Consider the following 20,287-nt stretch of genomic DNA (forward strand, 5'->3'; position numbering starts at 1 on the left):
GAGGTGAATGGACATGGAGTCGGATTTACCTTTCTATGGAGCAATGAACTGGGGCTTTGAGGTCTTAGATCTACTATTACTCCACCAACAAAATGGGAATTTAAACTTGTAAATAAACTAAAGTAAATGGACAAGAGCTGAGATATTTTTCTGATTTTTTCAAACTCCCCTTTTTCGGCTGAAGCATAAAGAGGTATTTATAGGCAAACATTAGGGTTTTAGGTTTTGAAATTTGAAGACAACAAAGAGGGTCACAGGCTTGATTTTGGGTCTGAAGGATCCGTTTGAAAAGAGAGACCAATCTCTGAAAAATGCATATTTCTTCAATTTTTTGTTTTGTTTTTTTAGCTTGACCGGATCTTGTGACAGAGTTGAGAGAGGAAGAATTTCATGAAAATGGAGCTGCAAGCTCTGGTCTAGGAGTGAGAGATTATTTTTCGTCCATAATGGGAAAGAGGTGGGGGCAGCTTGCTGGAAAAGATGAAAAATTTGGAACCTTAATTTTATTTCTAGGTTTTGAATGGCTGAAGAGGGAAGGAGTGTTTAAGAGGGATTTCAGTTTTGGGCCTTATCAAGGTTATTTGGGCTCAATTTAATGGACTTGCTGGTGGGTTTGGTTGTTTAAATTGATGTAAGACTTGGGTTTTAAATGAATGACCTCTTCATCCTTTAATTAGTTTATTTGGTCCTCCTTTGTCTTAATAATATGGACTAAGATTTAACACTTTCAAACATAAATACTTGCTTGTTAAAAAAATAAGTAACTATAATAATAAAATATAATATTTGAATATTTGAACAATATTAATTTGTTATGTAAATTTGTCAGAAAAACTAGATAAAATAATATGTCCAAATTATTAATGACCAAGAAGCGTAAAATAAATTAATTGGAGGAAAAGTGGGACAAAATTGGGTGTCAACAACTTGTCCCTCTTTGACCGGAAATGATGTAAGAATTTTCGAATAAAGAAGTTAACGTAGTTGCCAATTTTGTCCCGTCCAGCATGTACGAACTTGGAAGAATTGGAGACACAGATGTTGAAAAGGTTATGTGATAGAAGGCTCTGGAACGGTTATGGGGTAAAAAGGAAGTTGAAAAAGTTATGGTCAATCTTCGTTTCAAGTCGCCTATATTATTTCGAGTTGTATAAGAATCAAGTAGATGTAGCATTGTCGATTTTAAAAAATTGTCCCAGTGTCGAATTATGGAGAGGCTGGGTTAGGCGATTATGTCACGACCCAGATCTGACACTCAGGTCGTGACCAGGCACCCGTCGAGCTTCTACCCATAAGGCGAACCCTCTAAGCTAATCATGCGAAAATTAACGAATAAAATGAATAATACGCAAAGTCTCATAATATAAAGAAAAGTGCGGAAGCGAAATACAAATACTGAGTCGTGCCCATAAACCGCATAAAAATGTCTAAGTCATGGAACTACTAGTCTGAATATAAAAGTACGAGATGTAGCTCGGAATACTACTAAGTCAACTAAAGAAGAAGAGGCCGTCATGATCGAATGGTGGCTCACCTCGACTGAACTAGACTGAACAAAGCTGGAATGAATCAAGTACCGGCTACCTGGTCACCGTTAACCACACCTGTACATATACAACATCAACAAGCGTGAGTCTAAAAGACCCAACAAGATCATCGACACTCTCAGTTTACCCCTGGGGCAAGTCTTTGAAATTCCTGATAATGCATAAAAGCAATCACACAGTACAAGTATATTAAATATATACAAACACTGAAGCTAAAACTGAAATCATGAAGCATAAACAAGCAAAACATGAAAAATACTTTAAATCTGAATCTATGCTCACGAGACATAGTACGTATTTACCTATGTCTTACCCCATCTTCCGGAGAGGGTATTATTTATCCCCATCTTACCCAGACGAGCAATACATGAAATACACTGAATCTGAATGTATGCTCACAGGACATAGTACGTATTTATCTATGTCTTACCCCGTCTTCCGGAGAGGGCATTATTTACCCCCATCTTACCCGGACGAGCAATAGATGCACTACACTGAATTTGAATCTATACTCACGGGACATAATACGTATTTGTCTATGTCTTACCCCGTCTTCCGGAGAGGGCATTATTTACCCCCATCTTACCCGGGTTACTTAGAATTCTAGCATCTATCTCTCACCTAACATCAATGGGACCTGTGAGAGTATGCCCCTCTGAAGATATGATAAGTGGAACATACATCCAATCAATACCACTTCTAGACTTTACATTTATATAAATAGTATCTATTTAAGCGAAATTACGCTAAACGACTCATACGGTCATTATTTAGAAACTTGAAAATTATCCAATTTAGATCATGCTTTCCCACTCACACGAACTAAATGGTTTAAATGCATACATACAACACAAACCATATGCTTTTTATGAAAAACAAGTAAACTAAGAGTTAAAGCCTCACTTGCCTTATAACCGAAATGCAATCCTCTCTTGAAACGCCAAATTCTCCTCCAATAGCCTCAATCTATTCAATAACATAAATGACGGGTCCAAATTAGTCTAGGAAAACTAATCCTAGGTTTAGAACTAAATCTCAACATTCTATACTCCGGTTCTTGAAGTTAAAGATTAAAAAAATATCTCATAAATTGCCATTAAACTCAATATTTTATATATAGCTCATACATAACTGTTTGCATAGCAAGAATGATACTTAAACCAAAGACTAAAGAATTCACCTTAACCGTACACTTGCTGTCGCCCAAAAATTGTAAGCCTATGTGAAAGTTTTCTCTTAATCTCTTTGTTGATTCCCTGGCCAAACCAAATGACCCTTTCTTTCCAAGAAAACTTTCACGCAATCATAAATGGATGGAATTGAAATAGCAGTCGGCGCCGTAATGCTTTTGTTTCTCCAAACTAAAATAAAGGAACCAACTTCACGTTCTTTATTTTCCTTCTTTTAGGCTGTCCACTAGTCAGCCATATAGGATGGGTTTGGGCTCACTTATTAACCCATTAAACTAATGTAAAATTCTATGCACTCTTTACTATTTTCTTAAAACATTATTTAGTTAACCGATCATTAAATCTAACCCACCAACCGCTAGTTATTCATAGGTAGATCACATATGTACCGGTATTAAATCCCTATAATAAATTTACATATATATACATATTATCTGAATATAATCAATACCAACTTCGATATGCAACCAATTAAAATTATATAATAAATACAGAAGTAATTCTAAACACTTAAAAAAATATCGGGTTATTACATTCTCCCTCCCTTAGAATAACGTTCGTCCTCGAATGTAAGAAAAGTTCTACCCGTGGTCAAAGAGGGATACATTGGCAATCCTTAACCATCTTAACAAGTCTCTTAGGTCTACCGAAATTTCGACAGAATTTTCCCTGTAATTAGGACTAATGTTATTTTTAAACGTGTCTCGAATCAGTTGAAGACAACACCAAACATTTATACTTTATAATAACATATACTACAGAGTTCTAGGAGACTCTGTACCATTCACCCTATGCAGAAATTTCAAATAAGGTATATATAACCATCGGAGAATCTTTAGGTAGCTGCTACTGTAAGCTAAAACAGCAAGTGTTGCATCGAACTAGCTTGACCAACAACGTCTTGGATTTCCTCATATAAATTTTTGTATACGACCACTCTTATAAGCTGTTAATTAACACACGGTACTTGTTGAACAACTTACTTCATTCATTGAACTTCCCCTTATTGCATAACCATGTAGTAGCCAGATTACACCGTGGTGCTCCTTCACTTGCTGTTAAGCTTTTAGCATTTCTAGAGTCTGTAATACCTAATTTTGACAATTTATTTTTCACACTAATAAGACTACATGCATGTCTCCATTACTTGCTCTTGGTTCCCAGCCTGGTGTGCCTACATAGTTCCCTCTTCCCATTCACGTTCTAGGCTTCTAGTTAGTAAATTACTCGCCATTTTATCCGTGCCCCTACATAATCGTGGTAATTATTGATAACTCCAATTTCAAAAAATGGAAAATGAAAAAGTTTCTTATACAGTTCCAGATTGTTTTGTCCATCTAGTTTCTGAATCTGATATGTAGTAGCTAATCCCGTGGTCAAATTAGTTTAAAAAGTGATTCTACTTGCTTTTCTAAACTTCCCCGTCAACTGGTACGATTGATGATACTAATTTTTCCATCATTGTATCTTATCTACTGAAGATTAAATTTGTTGAGGTTGGATGGAATTGTGACAGTTTTGACTTTGATCAATCTTCCTTTGCAACATCACTTACGACCCCTTTAGGACGGTTATCATGGATAGCTAATCACTTATTTGGTTCACATTATAGCTAGATACAAATGCCTTTATTTTCCATCCATCAATGGAAAAGGGTGTTCAAAATGATGAATCAAGGGTCGCGCGTTCCATTCTATACGGGAGCATTTTACCATCCTACTGCCCACATCTGGGGCCCTCCATTGCAATTGCAAAAGGTATAAGAATTAGCAGAGACATAACGCACAAACACACATAATAGTTCATCCCGCTCACAGACTCCCCCTTCATTCCTATCTTCGAGAATATATTTCGGAACACAAATGCAAGATTAGATACCATTGCCCCCATAAAGCCAGTCATGTTGAAATTGAGCTCGGTAGTAGCTGAAAGTGCACAACCACCAATAATTGGCAGAGGCGACAAATATATCGGAAGCGGGATAGTATTTCCAATCAAAAACATTGAAACCAACACGCTAAAAGTCGGTTCATCACTTTTGATTAAACTGCAATTTTGTACATACTAACAGTGGATGCCACATGCTCAATTGTATGAGCAACTACAACCGGAAGCAGATTCTTCCAAACTCAAGTTTTTTTTTTTTGGTTGGTTTGGGGGGGAGGGGAATTCAGCAAAATTCATGCAGTCCATAAAATCAATATAATCGATGTACCAGTGGCAAGGGACAGAGTAGAAGTCAACCAGGGTACAAGATAAGCATTAAAACTTTCTTGTTATATATGTTACAAACAACATTCAAAACCCACCATGTAGCAAAAATATATGCTGGTTTTAACCCTTTGAGCAACAACGTGTCATTTTGGTAACTCAACATTCAAATCCAAAGCCTGTGATTTGTCAGCTTCATATGTTTTTCATATCAGTGGCTTTCCAATTCTTGATATGTAGAGAGGTTTCTTGGTTGAAAAAGAAAAAAAAAATATTCCAGTTTTGAATCTTTGTTTTGGGGAATTGGAAGCAATGATAAAAACCCAAGATTTGGATTATAACCCCCCCCCCCCCCCCCCCCCCTTTTTTTTTGTTTATCACGTGACTAGACTTTACCCCCATCATTCAACTTTTAATATCCATCACAATTCCAATTTTTCACATTTAGACCGTGCTTACTCTTTATCCATCTTCTATAGTATTAGAAAGTTCTGAAACATAAGATCATCCTAGTCTGAGCCGTATTAAGGCATTTTGTTTTTAAAACAGACCCTATCCAAGATCGATTACACTAATTCCTAATTCTTTAGATTCGTCCCCTTGAGCTCCAGCTACTTAACTAGCGGATAACACTGATAATTCATGATACCCTAGACCAGTTGCGAGAAAATTTACTCACATGTGGTGTTGACATCAAATTGCATTGATGTGTCAATTAAGCAATAAAAGTGAAATACATGTTAACTTAATTATAGTTAAGTGATGAAAGTGTATACAAAAAAATACAATCATGTATGTAGAGACATTAGGGATAAAATCTCTAACATAATTAATCACACCTAAAAACTGTTGGAGTTGCTTGGTCGTAAAATTAGTGTCCGAAAATTTGAGCAGTTCTTGACAAATATGTGAGAAGCTAGTCTCAAGCAAGCCTTTGTTTCATCACTTCCAAAGTTGTTAGCAAGCCGTACCATGACGATCATTGAGGAGAAATTTCAATCTATAACAATCTCACCAGTCAGCTACATCAGGCAAAAAATATTTTCTAGCGTTGGATGATATATGCACAAAGAGACATATAAATCCTCAAATGACATGGTTTATGCGCACTATCCTTACGTGCAAACTCTTGCTAAACCACTTTTCATTCCAATGACTATCCAAGTCAAAGTTAGACATCCTCAAAAAGTTTCCAAGTATCACCATTAACATGTTCAGACCGTTCATTAGCGGGTGACCCCAAATATCATCAATTAACTCACATCGGTATCCAAAACACTTGATACCATTGTTCTGGCTGAACGGTGGGCTGTCCCTCAGCAATACCCAATGTGAGAGAGTATCTAATGCAACTGCACAACCTCTCAGGTCCTATATCTATGCAACTATTATGCTGCCACTACTGAAATCTGCCACAGATGTCCACATCTCTGAACCTTTAGCTAATGCCAGCACTGAAGTTATCATCAAAATTATCTCAAATATCCGACAACTTAACTAACACCCAACTATTCTTTAGAACTGAATACTTATCTAAGTCAACTGAGTCGAAAATGATGTCATAGTCAACGCCTTCAGATGACGATCATCATATTTTGCTAGATACACAATATTGTGTACCCCCACGGTGGTAGTGTTTCGATCTGGTACTGAATTGTGCCAATCTCTTTAGGATCCATCTAAATCCTATATCTAAACTGAACTCATACTATTATGCTATGGTATAAACCTAGAACTTGCTTACTAAGAATCAACACATAGGTACTCCCGGTATCTGTAAAACTGCTCTCAAATGCTCGTTGCTACAATATGAGTATCAATGCTGGCTCGAACCCTTGGTTCTTAGAATCCACAATGACTGACCATGTGTTGTTTATATCATAGACTCCAAAGCCCTTATCATGACCTCAACAGATCTTGGAAAACTATCTCCAAAACCTCCAACTCTCTTTATTTCTTGGTAGTTATGACAGACTCCAAGTAGATCTCAAAGAGGCTAATTACACCCCATAGTGAATTATTAGATCTAATAGACTTTTGTCGGTAACCCACGTATTTGATCCACCAACACTTCCAACTCATGAAAAGGACATATATGACAGTGTAAAAGTACGTTGATCTGGCGACACATCACCTTAGAATTTTATTACCTCCTTAGACAGATTCTCATAACCCCTGAAGTATCCTCTTTGGAAAATTGCAACCTGTGAGAATGTCTCGAGGGTCAATACTTTACTTTAGTGTTCAAGCTGATACACTTATATACGTCGAACCCATTCTTCTCGATCTTACTCAACATGTCATAAATGACCAACCTTTCCCCTAGGCAACCGTGAACTCACTTCCGCATAAAGTTCTAATTTGATTAAACCCATTGCTCCATGCTAAACTTGACTTTCTAGTCAACATAACAAACCACATAAGGTCTACCATAATACACTTCCCCACTTAGGGCTGAAACTATATTAACTCATATAGAACTCAAGTTCCATCTCTTTTCATGAGAAATATGGAAACTATCAACATCTTGATTGTTTTCCTCAAACTCATGCTATACGAAGCGTACACATATCGAATCGATTATAGGAATTGGAATCCATGATCGCTAAAGGTCATATCACCTACCTTTAAATGTATCAAACATTCTCTGAACTTGTCTCTTTACAAAAAAATGTGCAGTAGTAGTTATACTTCAGGTTTTACTCAAGCTGTGATGGAAGTCATGCCTTGGTGCGCTTATTCTCATTCTCAACGTCTTACTATATATAAATGAAGGTACTCTCTGTTTTGCTGAATCTCGCACATCAACCCTCTACTAGCTATAAAGGATAACAAACTGAGATGACAATTATGACCCGCTATACTGAGACTGGTGATCAATGTATATATATAGTTGTAAAGAGTGGTATGCTGATATTGTCTCAAGTATAACTTGGATGAACCATAATTCTTGCTTTTCACATACCTTTTTTGAATGTGCTATTGACTGTATAGACAAAGTTGTCGCTTAACTAAAAATGTACCTCTGCTCCCACTTCAAGGGACATACTAAGGTGTTATCTTATGAACTCAACTTAAATCTTTTGAGTCTCCAAAGACTTTATATTAACTCGTTCATAACTTCTTCCAGCCTTGGCGGCTAATACTATGACTCTGGTTGTTCTTTATATATATTTAGGCATGTCCTTTAAACCTGTCACTTATCTCTTGAGACTTTTTTACCACTTCTGTGAGGCATCCTATATTTCTGGTTCGCAATCCAAGAAACGTGTCTCCCAAATGTCGCTTACGAAGGGAGAATAAAGAATGTCACCGTCCCTACTTCAATCTCCATAGCACGAAAGATGAATCAAAGAAAGAAGGGAAACTTCCTAAAATGCCCCTGCAGCCTCTTGTTTATAGATATGGTCGACAACATATCCATAAACAAGACTCTACTAGGACACTGTTCCATGACTCACAGGACTCTAAAGCCTAAGCTCTGATACCAAGTTTGTCACGACCCAAATCTGACACTCAGGTCGTGACCAGGCACCCGTCGAGCTTCTACCCATAAGGCGAACCCTCTAAGCTAATCATGCGAAAATTAACGAATAAAATGAATAATACGCAAAGTCTCATAATATAAAGAAAAGTGCGGAAGCGAAATACAAATACTGAGTCGTGCCTATAAACCGCATAAAAATGTCTAGCATCTATCTCTCACCTAACATCAATGGGACCTGTGAGAGTATGCCCCTCTGAAGATATGATAAGTGGAACATACATCCAATCAATACCACTTCTAGACATTACATTTATATAAATAGTATCTATTTAAGCGAAATTACGCTAAACGACTCATACGGTCATTACTTTAGAAACTTGAAAATTACCCAATTTAGATCATGCTTGCCCATTCACACGAACTAAATGGTTTAAATGCATACATACAACACAAATCATATGCTTTTTATGAAAAACAAGTAAACTAAGAGTTAAAGCCTCACTTGCCGTATAACCGAAATGCAAACCTCTCTTGAAACGCCAAATTCTCCTCCAATAGCCTCAATCTATTCAATAACATAAATGACGGGTCCAAATTAGTCTAGGAAAACTAATCCTAGGTTTAGAACTAAATCTCAACATTCTATACTCCGGTTCTTGAAGTTAAAGATTAAAAAAAAAATCTCATAAATTGCCATTCAACTCAATATTTTATATATATCTCATACATAACTGTTTGCATAGCAAGAATGATACTTAAACCAAAGACTAAAGAATTCACCTAAACCGTACACTTGTTGTCGCCCAAAAATTGTAAGCCTATGTGAAAGTTTTCTCTTAATCTCTTTGTTGATTCCCAGGCCAAACCAAATGACCCTTTCTTTCCAAGAAAACTTTCACGCAATCATAAATGGATGGAATTGAAATAGCATTGGTTTGGTTTCCAATAGTGCCGGCGCCGTAATGCTTTTGTTTCTCCAAACTAAAATAAAGGAACCAACTTCACGTTCTTTATTTTCCTTCTTTTAGGCTGTCTGTCACGACCCAACCCCGTAGGCCATGACTAGTGCCCGATCTGGGCACCCAAACCCATCTATCAAACGTATTCAAATATATAGCAGAAGCCGACAAGGCTATATTCCAAATTTAGACAATTTCCAGAAACATTTCGGCAGAGTCTCCTTTGTTTTTCGGACTATCCAGAATAATCCTGCACACAACAAACCCCAGCAAAGGCCACACAGGGCTAACAAGGCAACGTATAAACATATGCGGACCGGCCGCCTCGGTGTATGGGATCGCCCAAACAACATATACACATAAGCATACAGACAGACCATAACCCACAGACATGTCCACAGACCTCTAAACTGACCGACAGAATCATATGACGGGACAGGGTCCCGCCGTACCCAAATAGTAAGATATGCAGAAATATATACATGGCGAAAGATATATATACCGAAAGTGGACTCCAAATCAAGGGAGTACTCCGAAATAGCAGAAGTGGAGCCTACAGTGGTGGATCACCGGCGTCTGCACCTGCTGGCATGAAACGCAGCCCCCGAAGAAAGGGGGTCAGTACGAAAGATGTACTGAGTATGTAAAGCATGGAGTGCAAAAAAATATAGGCCACAACTGAAAGCGAACAGAATACAAAAGAGAGAAATGCCGAACAATATATCAAAATGTTTATCAAAATCATATATACATAATGCAAACAAAATCATGCAAAGCTCAGGAACGTGGTCACCACTCCGACGCAGGTGCCACACACAACATAACACCAGAAGGTTCAAATCTCCGTACATCCCCGAACACACACATATGAGCGTATCGCATCACAGCCATATCACAGCATAACTCCAAACGGAACCTGGCCCTATGGCGGGGCCTCGGGGAACCGTAACACAGCATACGGCCGAATCATCATAGAGCGTACGAATCATAACCGGCCCGGGAACCGGTGAACGAAGTCATAATAAGGCACGAGCGGAGTCGTGAGCAAACAATGCACTTTGTATATTAAAATAGCCTTTCAAAACTTGATTACTTCATAAGTCAGTTCATTAACCAAAATAGTCAAATAATTAGTTGGTACGAAAGTTTATTTCACAAAATGTTTCCAAAGTGGTAAGTATGGCTCAAAACATAGTTTGTTATATCATAGCGTTCCGAACATTATTTCATAGAGGACAATTTCAAAATCGAAGATTCTTTATCAAAGCTTATCAAAAAAGAGAGCCTAGTAGGACAAATAAGGCATCTCGGGGTTAGCGGGCCCACCTCGGGTCAAGTCGAGGTGGCGAACATAATTTACGGACATTTAGGGTCTATGGGATCATACATAAAGATTTCAAAGTAATCCGATTGCATTTGCATAAGTTTCGAACGTTTGATTGCTTTCTAGCCAAAATAGGAACATTAGGCTTCAATTGAATTGAATGAATAGTAGCCATTTTCTAGATCGGATTTCGAGGAGCAAAATTGCTCCCGGGGTTTCGATATCATCCTAACGTACTAAGACATGCCAAAAGAAGAAGTGGGAAGCTTTACATACCTTATAAACGTCTTATGCTCACCCCAAACTCAAATCCCGATTCGTCCAGAATCTGCAAATGGTCAAAGTTACCAATTAGGGATTTCAAGGCTTAAGAATTCACTTAACTTCATTTTTGTCTACCGAAATTTCGGCAGCATTTCCCCTATATATCTAACACCCCCGAGACTTAGCTCGGCTCAATATACATCAACACAACAGCCCACAATATCACAAACATCACAAGTCATAACAAAAATCATTCTAACGACAATATTTGTTTTTCTTTCTACATAAATCAACAACTTTCATCCAAACTTCACAACGTCAAACTAACGTCCACATTATCATATTCATTTACTCATTCAAAGTTATTCAAACACATTCCAATAATGTTCCAAGCCATATTCATAAGTTCAAATGATTCGTCACTTTCCATATTCCATCCGAAACGCCCATAACTACGACGAACATACTAACTCGCATTGTTTCGTTCCAAATTCATCAACAACAACATAAATTCTCATCCTAGCATCTTACTTCCACAATTACACAAAAACTATATGAAAATTACATAATCTTCCATAATGACATACAACTCGTTTTCATGCTAATTTAGTGCATTAAACCTTCATTCGCATCACAAATGCCACAACGACGCAACTAACAAACTAAACAAAAATCAAATTCGTCTCCTTCACCATACTTGGCTCACGGCCACTTCACCATACACACACACACCCACGGTTTCACACACACACACACCAAAACTACGAAATTATCGTCTATTCTCAATCCTCATAATATCCATACAATTTCCATAACACAAAAGTGGCAAAATTATTACCTTTTCTTGAAATTCCGACTTGCCGCAAACGTGCTTATTTCGCCAAACAAATTGTATCACGTCGGAGAGCGTCTTGAACTTACTACAAATATGAGAAGAACAAGATTTTTAGAACCAAAACAAGGCTAGGAATTTTTTTTTGTTGTTGTGGAATGGGGTTCGGCCGAAGGGTTCAAGAACTCAAGGATGAGTTTTTAATTTTGCTTCTTGAATTATCTATGGATAAGTATGCATATATACATGATTGATTAGTAGGCACATGGAAAGCACATGACCATTAAATGGGTCTTGGGCCAAGGCCTCATGGCCGGCCACCCCATGGTCTTGGGCTTCAATTTTCCTTCAAATTTTTCTTGGCCCAATTCGTTGAAATCTTATTTTGTAATTCCCGAAACTAATTTTCAAAATTCCAATTTTTGCCCTTGGACTTCCTCCACATTTCCACACCAATATTTTCATAAACAACATAGACATTTTAACTAAAATCAATTATTTCCTTATAGCATGCAAGTCTTAATTATTTTCACGATTTCCGAGTATGCGAAAACACGGAATATAACATTCTCCCCCCCTTAAGAACATTCGTCCCCGAATGTTAAATTAGTCTTATAATATAACGGGGGAGTCTCCCTTTATAGTTAGCACACACAATTCATTCGTCAATCAATACAACAAATTTGAAGGTTTAAATTACCTGTGGCTGCAGGAAACAAGTGGGGGTATTTCTTCTTCATCTCGACCTCCGCCTCCCAAGTCATCTCTTCCCGATTGTTGTTGCGCCACAGGACTTTAACAGAAGGCACTTCCTTAGTGCGTAGTCTCCTGACCTGCCGATCCAGAATAGTTACAGGCTGCTCTTCATAAGATAAATGCTCCGTTACCTGAATATCATCCACTGGGAATATCCTGGAAGGATCACCAATACATTTTTGCAGCATAGACACATGAAATACCGGGTGTACGGCCTCCAAATCGGATGGTAAGTCTAGCTCATAGGCGACCTCGCCTATCTTCCGAATGATCTGATACGGCCCAATATACCGCGGGCTCAACTTACCCTTTCTACCGAATCTCATGACACCCTTCATGGGCGACACCTTCAGAAACACCCAGTCGCCAATCTGGAACTCTAACGGCCGACGTCGTCTGTCTGCATAAGCTTTCTGTCGACTCTGAGCAGCCAATAATCGCTCCCGAATAAGCTTTACCTTATCTACTGCTTCCTGGATCACGTCTGGACCAATCAGTTTAGTTTCGCCCACGTCAAACCAGCCAATAGGAGATCTGCATTTCCTACCATAAAGGGCCTCGTACGGTGCCATCCGAATGCTGGAGTGATAACTATTATTATAGGCAAACTCAATAAGTGGCAAGTGATCATCCCAGCTGCCTCGAAAATCAATAACGCAGGCCCGCAGCATATCTTCCAGCGTCTGAATAGTGCGCTCGGCCTGCCCGTCGGACTGAGGATGAAAAGCTGTACTGAGGCTCACCTGAGTCCCTAATCCCTCCTGAAATGACCTCCACAAATTTGCCGTAAACTGGGCACCTCGGTCAGTAATAATAGACACAGGGACTCCGTGAAGTCTAACTATCTCTCTGATATACAATCTAGCATAGTCCTCAGCCGAATAAGTAGTCCGAACCGGAAGAAAATGGGCTGATTTCGTCAATCGGTCAACAATAACCCAAATAGAGTCGTACCTGCGTGGAGTGCACGGTATCCCAACAACGAAGTCCATATTAATCATCTCCCATTTCCAGGCTGGAATTTCCATCTCCTGTAATAACCCACCGGGGTTCTGGTGTTCAATTTTGACTTGCTGACAATTCGGGCACTGACTAACGAACTCGGCAATATCTTTCTTCATACCGTCCCACCAATACAAACACCTGAGATCATGATACATTTTAGTGGAACCAGGATGAACAGAATACCGTGCATTATGCGCCTCGCCCATGATTTGTCGTCGTAAGCCTGCAACATCCGGAACACAGAATCTGCCTTCATATAATAATACCCCTTCAGGTGAAATTTCAAACGGAGTCTTGTCTTTATTAAGGGCCACATCTCTGTACTGAACCAGAATAGGATCTTCGAACTGACGCTGCTTTACCTCCTGTATGATAAATGATTCAGCAACTACACGAACAGAATTCCCAGAATCTCCAGAATCTGCCAAACGAACTCCAAGGCTGGCCAGCTGATGAATATCACGAACCAAATCTTTCTTACCAGATGGTACATCGGCCAAGCTGCCCATAGACTTGCGGCTAAGTGCATCTGCTACCACATTGGCTTTCCCAGGATGGTACAGAATATCAACATCATAATCCTTCAGTAACTCAAGCCATCTTCTCTGCCGCAAATTCAATTCTTTCTGCTTAAAAATATACTGGAGACTCTTATGGTCCGTATAAATATCGACATGGACCCCATATAAATAATGCCGCCAAATCTTCAAAGCATGAATCACGGCGGCCAACTGAAGATCATGAGTGGGATAATTCTTCTCGTGCGGTCTGAGCTGCCGGGAAGCATAGCCTATGACTCGACCGTGCTGCATCAACACACAACCTATCCCAATACCAGAGGCGTCACAATAGACAACATACCCATCTGATCCCTCTGGAAGAGTCAAAACTGGTGCTGAAACTAACTTTTCTTTCAACATCTGGAAGCTGCGCTCGCAGGCATCGGTCCACAGAAATTTTGCTGCTTTCTGAGTAAGCTTCGTCAGTGGTGCTGCAATAGAAGAAAAATTCTCCACGAACCTGCGATAATACCCGGCTAATCCCAGAAAACTGCGCACCTCTGTCGGTGTAGTAGGCCTGGGCCAATTCTGTACAGCCTCAATCTTCTGCGTATCGACCCGAATACCGTCTGCGCCGACAATATGGCCCAAGAATGCCACAGAAGTTAACCAGAATTCACATTTGGAGAATTTAGCATATAATTTCTGTTGACGGAGAATACCAAGTACCGTCCTCAGATGATCCGAATGCTCCTCGGCTGATCGCGAGTAAATCAGAATATCGTCAATGAACACAATAACAAACATATCCAAGAAAGGCCGAAATACCCGATTCATGAGATCCATAAATACCGCTGGAGCATTAGTCAACCCGAAAGACATAACTCTGAATTCATAATGCCCGTACCGGGTCCTGAAAGCAGTCTTCGGGATATCTGATTCCCGCACTCGCACCTGATGATAACCTGAGCGCAGATCTACCTTCGAAAAATATTTAGCACCCTGCAACTGATCAAACAAATCATCAATCCGGGGGAGGGGATATTTATTCTTTATCGTCACCTTATTCAGTTGCCGATAGTCAATACACATCCGCAGTGACCCAACTTTCTTTCTCACAAATAATACCGGCGCTCCCCAGGGTGATGTGCTGGGTCTAATAAAGCCTTTAACTAACAAATCTTTCAGCTGCTCCTTCAACTCCTTCAATTCAGCCGGTGCCATTCTGTACGGAGGAATAGATATAGGCTGCGTATCCGGTATCAACTCTATAGTAAAGTCTATCTCCCGCTCAGGCGGAAGGCCAGGAAGCTCGTCAGGAAATACATCTGGGAATTCACTAACGACCGGAACAGACTGAAGGGTAGGTGTCTCAGCTGCAGTATCGTGCACACGAACCAAATGATAGATATAACCTTTCTGGATCATCTTCTTAGCCTTGAGGTATGAAATAAACTTACCCCTCGGCGATGCTGTAGACCCGAACCACTCTATAACTGGTTCCCCTGGAAACTGAAAACGGACTACCTTTTTCTGGCAGTCAACATTAGCATAACAGGAAGACAACCAGTCCATACCCATAATGACATCAAACTCAAGCATGTCTAACTCTATCAAATCAGCTTTAGTGTAACGATCATAAATAGTCATAGAACAATCCCTATAGACCTGCCTCGCTATAACAAAGTCTCCAACCGGTGTGGCTACCTCAAATGGCTCTATAGGCTCAGACACTATCCCAATTTTACTAGCAACAAGCGGGGAAATATACGATAAAGTAGAACCAGGGTCAATCAATGCATATACAGATCTGGAGAAAACCAGTAATGTACCTGTGACGACATTCGGCGAAGCCTCCTGATCCTGGCGGCTGGCCAATGCGTATATGCGGTTCGAGGGACCGCTAGAACCTGAAACACCACCGCGGCCTCGACCGCGTCCCGCCGGTGTTGGCGCACCTCGCCCTGCAGGGCGTGCAACAGATGGAGCAGATGATGAACCGGCGGCGGACCCTGTCGGCTGCGCCACACTACCAGACCCGCTAGCCAACGGACAATCTCGCATAAAATAGCCCTGACCACCGCACGAAAAACAAGCTCTAGTAGCTCGATAGCACTCCCCAGGATGAGACTTCCCGCAATGAGAACAACGGGGCCTGGGTGGTCTGGCTTGGCTGGGGCCTCTAGATACCTGTGAACCTGCCGCCCTGGAGCTCTGACCAGCCCCAGACGGTCCTGCACTATCAAATCTCCTGCTACCTGCCTGAGTACTCCGGCCGGACGGAGGAAGCTGTCTGCCTGTCTGCTGCTGCTGAGGCTTCCCGCCTCGAGAATCTCCAGAATATCCCGCGGACCTAGCCCTCTTGGGCGGCCTCCTGTCCCGATCTCTGCTAGAATAATCAGACCTGTGACGGTCCTCCATACCCAGCGCGTAAGCCTGAAGTCGGGCAATATCCATATCTGTCTGCAATGACACTGCCATACAGCCGTCGATCAAATAACGATCCAACCCCATATCATATCTGTGCATCCGATCGGACATATCTGCTACTACGGCAGGTGCATACGGGGCCAGGGAATCAAACTCCAGATTATACTCGCGCATGCTCCGACCCCTCTGCTGCAGATGTAAAAATCGATCAGCCCGCGCCCGTCGCAACTCTGGGGGCAGAAAATGGCGGGTGAAAGCAGTCACAAACTCGTCCCAAGTAGCTGGAGGAGAACCCTCGCCCCTAGATAGCTCCCAGGTCTCATACCAGTGAGCAGCAACATCCCGAAGTCTATGCGAGGCCAACTTGACCGACTCGGTCTCTGAAGCCCTGACCAAGTCTAGTGAGCGCCGCATCCCCCGAATAAAGTCATGGGGGTCCTCATCGGGCTTATACCCGAAAAACTCTGGAGGGCCACACAATAATAACTCTCGAACCCGCAGGCTGTCACGCCTGTCATCATCATCATCGTCTCTCCGCCCGCGTCTGCGAGCCTGCCCCGCTACCAATGTGGTCAGCAAATGTACAACCTCCCTCAGGGTCCTGTCCTCCGCCCCTGGCTGAGGGGCTGGAGTCTCGGGAGCGGGTTCTCGGGCCTCTGGAGCTGCTGAAGGACCTGCTCCAGGCTGTACCAATGGTGGTGTAGCGGACCCCTCAGAATGAGGCACAACCTCAGGAAAATCATAAACACGAGCCCGGGTAGCTCGTTGTGCCTGACTAGTCTCTCCCATCCTCGCCTTGCCCTTCTGGGCCGCCGCTGCCTTCTTCGGAGGCATCACTGCAAACACAATAACGGGTCAGATTAGAATCGTCCTAATAGCACAGCTCTATCGCACGATCTAAGATTCCAAAGAAAAGTAACACCCTAAATGCCCTGTAGCCTCCTGTTTATAGATGTGGTGCAGAACACATCGATAAACAAGACTCTACGAGACACGGCCTGTAGACATTCCGAGGACAAACTGCTCTGATACCACTTTTGTCACGACCCAACCCCGTAGGCCGGGACTAGTGCCCGATCTGGGCACCCAAACCAATCTATCAAACGTATTCAAATATATAGCAGAAGCCGACAAGGCTATATTGCAAATTTAGACAATTTCCAGAAAAATTTCGGCAGAGTCTCCTTTGTTTTTCGGACTATCCAGAATAATCCTGCACACAGAAAACCCCTGCAAAGGCCACACAGGGCTAACAAGGCAACGTATAAACATATGCGGACCGGCCGCCTCGGCGTATGGGATCGCCCAAACAACATATACACATAAGCATACAGACATACCATAACCCACAGACATGTCCACAGACTTCTAAACTGACCGACAGAATCATATGACGGGACAGGGCCCCGCCGTACCCAAATAGTCAGATATGCAGAAATATATACATGGCGAAAGATATATATACCGAAAGTGGACTCCGAATCAAGGGAGCCTACAGTGGTGGATCACCAGCGTCTGCACCTGCGGGCATGAAACGCAGCCCCCGAAGAAAGGGGGTCAGTAGGAAAGATGTACTGAGTATGTAAAGCATGGAGTGCAAAAAAATATAGGCCATAACTGAAAGCAAACAGAATACAAAAGAGAGAAATGTCGAACAGTATATCAAAATGTTTATCAAAATCATATATACATAATGCAAACAAAATCATGCAAAGCTCAGGAACGTGGTCAGCACTCCGACGCTGGTGCCACACACAGCATAACACCAGAAGGTTCAAATCTCCGTACATCCCCGAACACACACATATGAGTGTATCGCATCACAGCCATATCACAGCATAACTCCAAACGGAACCCGACCCTATGGCGAGGCCTCGGGGAACCGTAACACAGCATACAACCGAATCATCATAGAGCGCACGAATCATAACCGGCCCGGGAACCGGTGAACGAAGTCATAATAAGGCACGAGCGGAGTCGTGAGCAAACAATGCACTTTGTATATTAAAATAGCCTTTCAAAACTTGATTACTTCATAAGTCAGTTCATTAACCAAAATAGTCAAATAATTAGTTGGTACGTAAGTTTATTTCACAAAATGTTTCCAAAGTGGTACGTATGGCTCAAAACATAGTTTGTTATATCATAGCGTTCCGAACATTATTTCATAGAGGACAATTTCAAAATCGAAGATTCTTTATCGAAGCTTATCCAAAAAGAGAGCCTAGTAGGACAAATAAGGCATCTCGGGGTTAGCGGGCCCACCTCGGGTCAAGTCGAGGTGGCGAACATAATTTACGGACATTTAGGGTCTATGGGATCATACATAAAGGTTTCAAAGTAATCCGATTGCATTTGCATAAGTTTCGGACGTTTGATTGCTTTCTAGCCAAAATAGGAACATTAGGCTTCAATTGAATTGAATGAATAGTAGCCATTTTCTAGATCGGATTTCGAGGAGCAGAATTGCTCCCGGGGTTCCGATATCATCCTAACGTACTAAGACATGCCAAAAGAAGAAGTGGGAAGCTTTACATACCTTATAAACGTCTTATGCTCACCCCTAACTCAAATCCCGATTCATCCAGAATCTGCAAATGGTCAAAGTTACCAATTAGGGATTTCAAGGCTTAAGAATTCACTTAACTTCATTTTTGTCTACCGAAATTTCGGCAGCTTTTCCCCTATATATCTAACACCCCCGAGACTTAGCTCGGCTCAATATACATCAACACAACAGCCCACAATATCACAAACATCACAAGTCATAACAAAAATCATTCTAACGACAATATTTTTTTTTCTTTCTACATAAATCAACAACTTTCATCCAAACTTCACAACGTCAAACTAACGTCCACATTATCATATTCATTTACTCATTCAAAGTTATTCAAACACATTCCAATAATGTTCCAAGCCATATTCATAAGTTCAAATGATTCGTCACTTTCCATATTCCATCCGAAACGCCCATAACTACGACGAACATACTAACTCGCATTGTTTCGTTCCAAATTCATCAACAACAACATAAATTCTCATCCTAGCATCTTACTTCCACAATTACACAAAAACTATATGAAAATTACATAATCTTCCATAATGACATACAACTCGTTTTCATGCTAATTTAGTGCATTAAACCTTCATTCGCATCACAAATGCCACAACGACGCAACTAACGAACTAAACAAAAATCAAATTCGTCTCCTTCACCATACTTGGCTCACGGCCACTTCACCATACACACACACACCTACGGTTTCACACACACACACACCAAAACTACGAAATTATCGTCTATTCTCAATCCTCATAATATCCATACAATTTCCATAACACAAAAGTGGCAAAATTATTACCTTTTCTTGAAATTCCGACTTGCCGCAAACGTGATTCTTTCGCCAAACAAATTGTATCACGTCGGAGATCGTCTTGAACTTACTACAAATATGAGAAGAACAAGATTTTTAGAACCAAAACAAGGCTAGGAAAATTATTTTGTTGTTGTGGAATGGGGTTCGGCCGAAGGGTTCAAGAACTCAAGGATGAGTTTTTAATTTTGCTTCTTGAATTATCTATGGATAAGTATGCATATATACATGATTGATTAGTAGGCACATGGAAAGCACATGACCATTAAATGGGTCTTGGGCCAAGGCCTCATGGCCGGCCACCCCATGGTCTTGGGCTTCAATATTTCTTCAAATATTTCTTGGCCCAATTCGTTGAAATCTCGTTTTGTAATTCCCGAAATTAATTTCCGAAATTCCAATTTC

General features: G+C 40.8%; 1 pseudogene; it reads right to left on the reverse strand.

The window, feature by feature from the left end:
• Positions 1–4,453: 4,453 nt before the first annotated feature.
• LOC132613347 (glucose-6-phosphate/phosphate translocator 2, chloroplastic-like) lies at positions 4,454–5,148 on the reverse strand (annotated as a pseudogene).
• Between the last annotated feature and the right edge of the window lie 15,139 nt (positions 5,149–20,287).

Source organism: Lycium barbarum, chromosome 10, assembly GCF_019175385.1.
Source record: "Lycium barbarum isolate Lr01 chromosome 10, ASM1917538v2, whole genome shotgun sequence".
NCBI lineage: Eukaryota > Viridiplantae > Streptophyta > Magnoliopsida > Solanales > Solanaceae > Lycium > Lycium barbarum.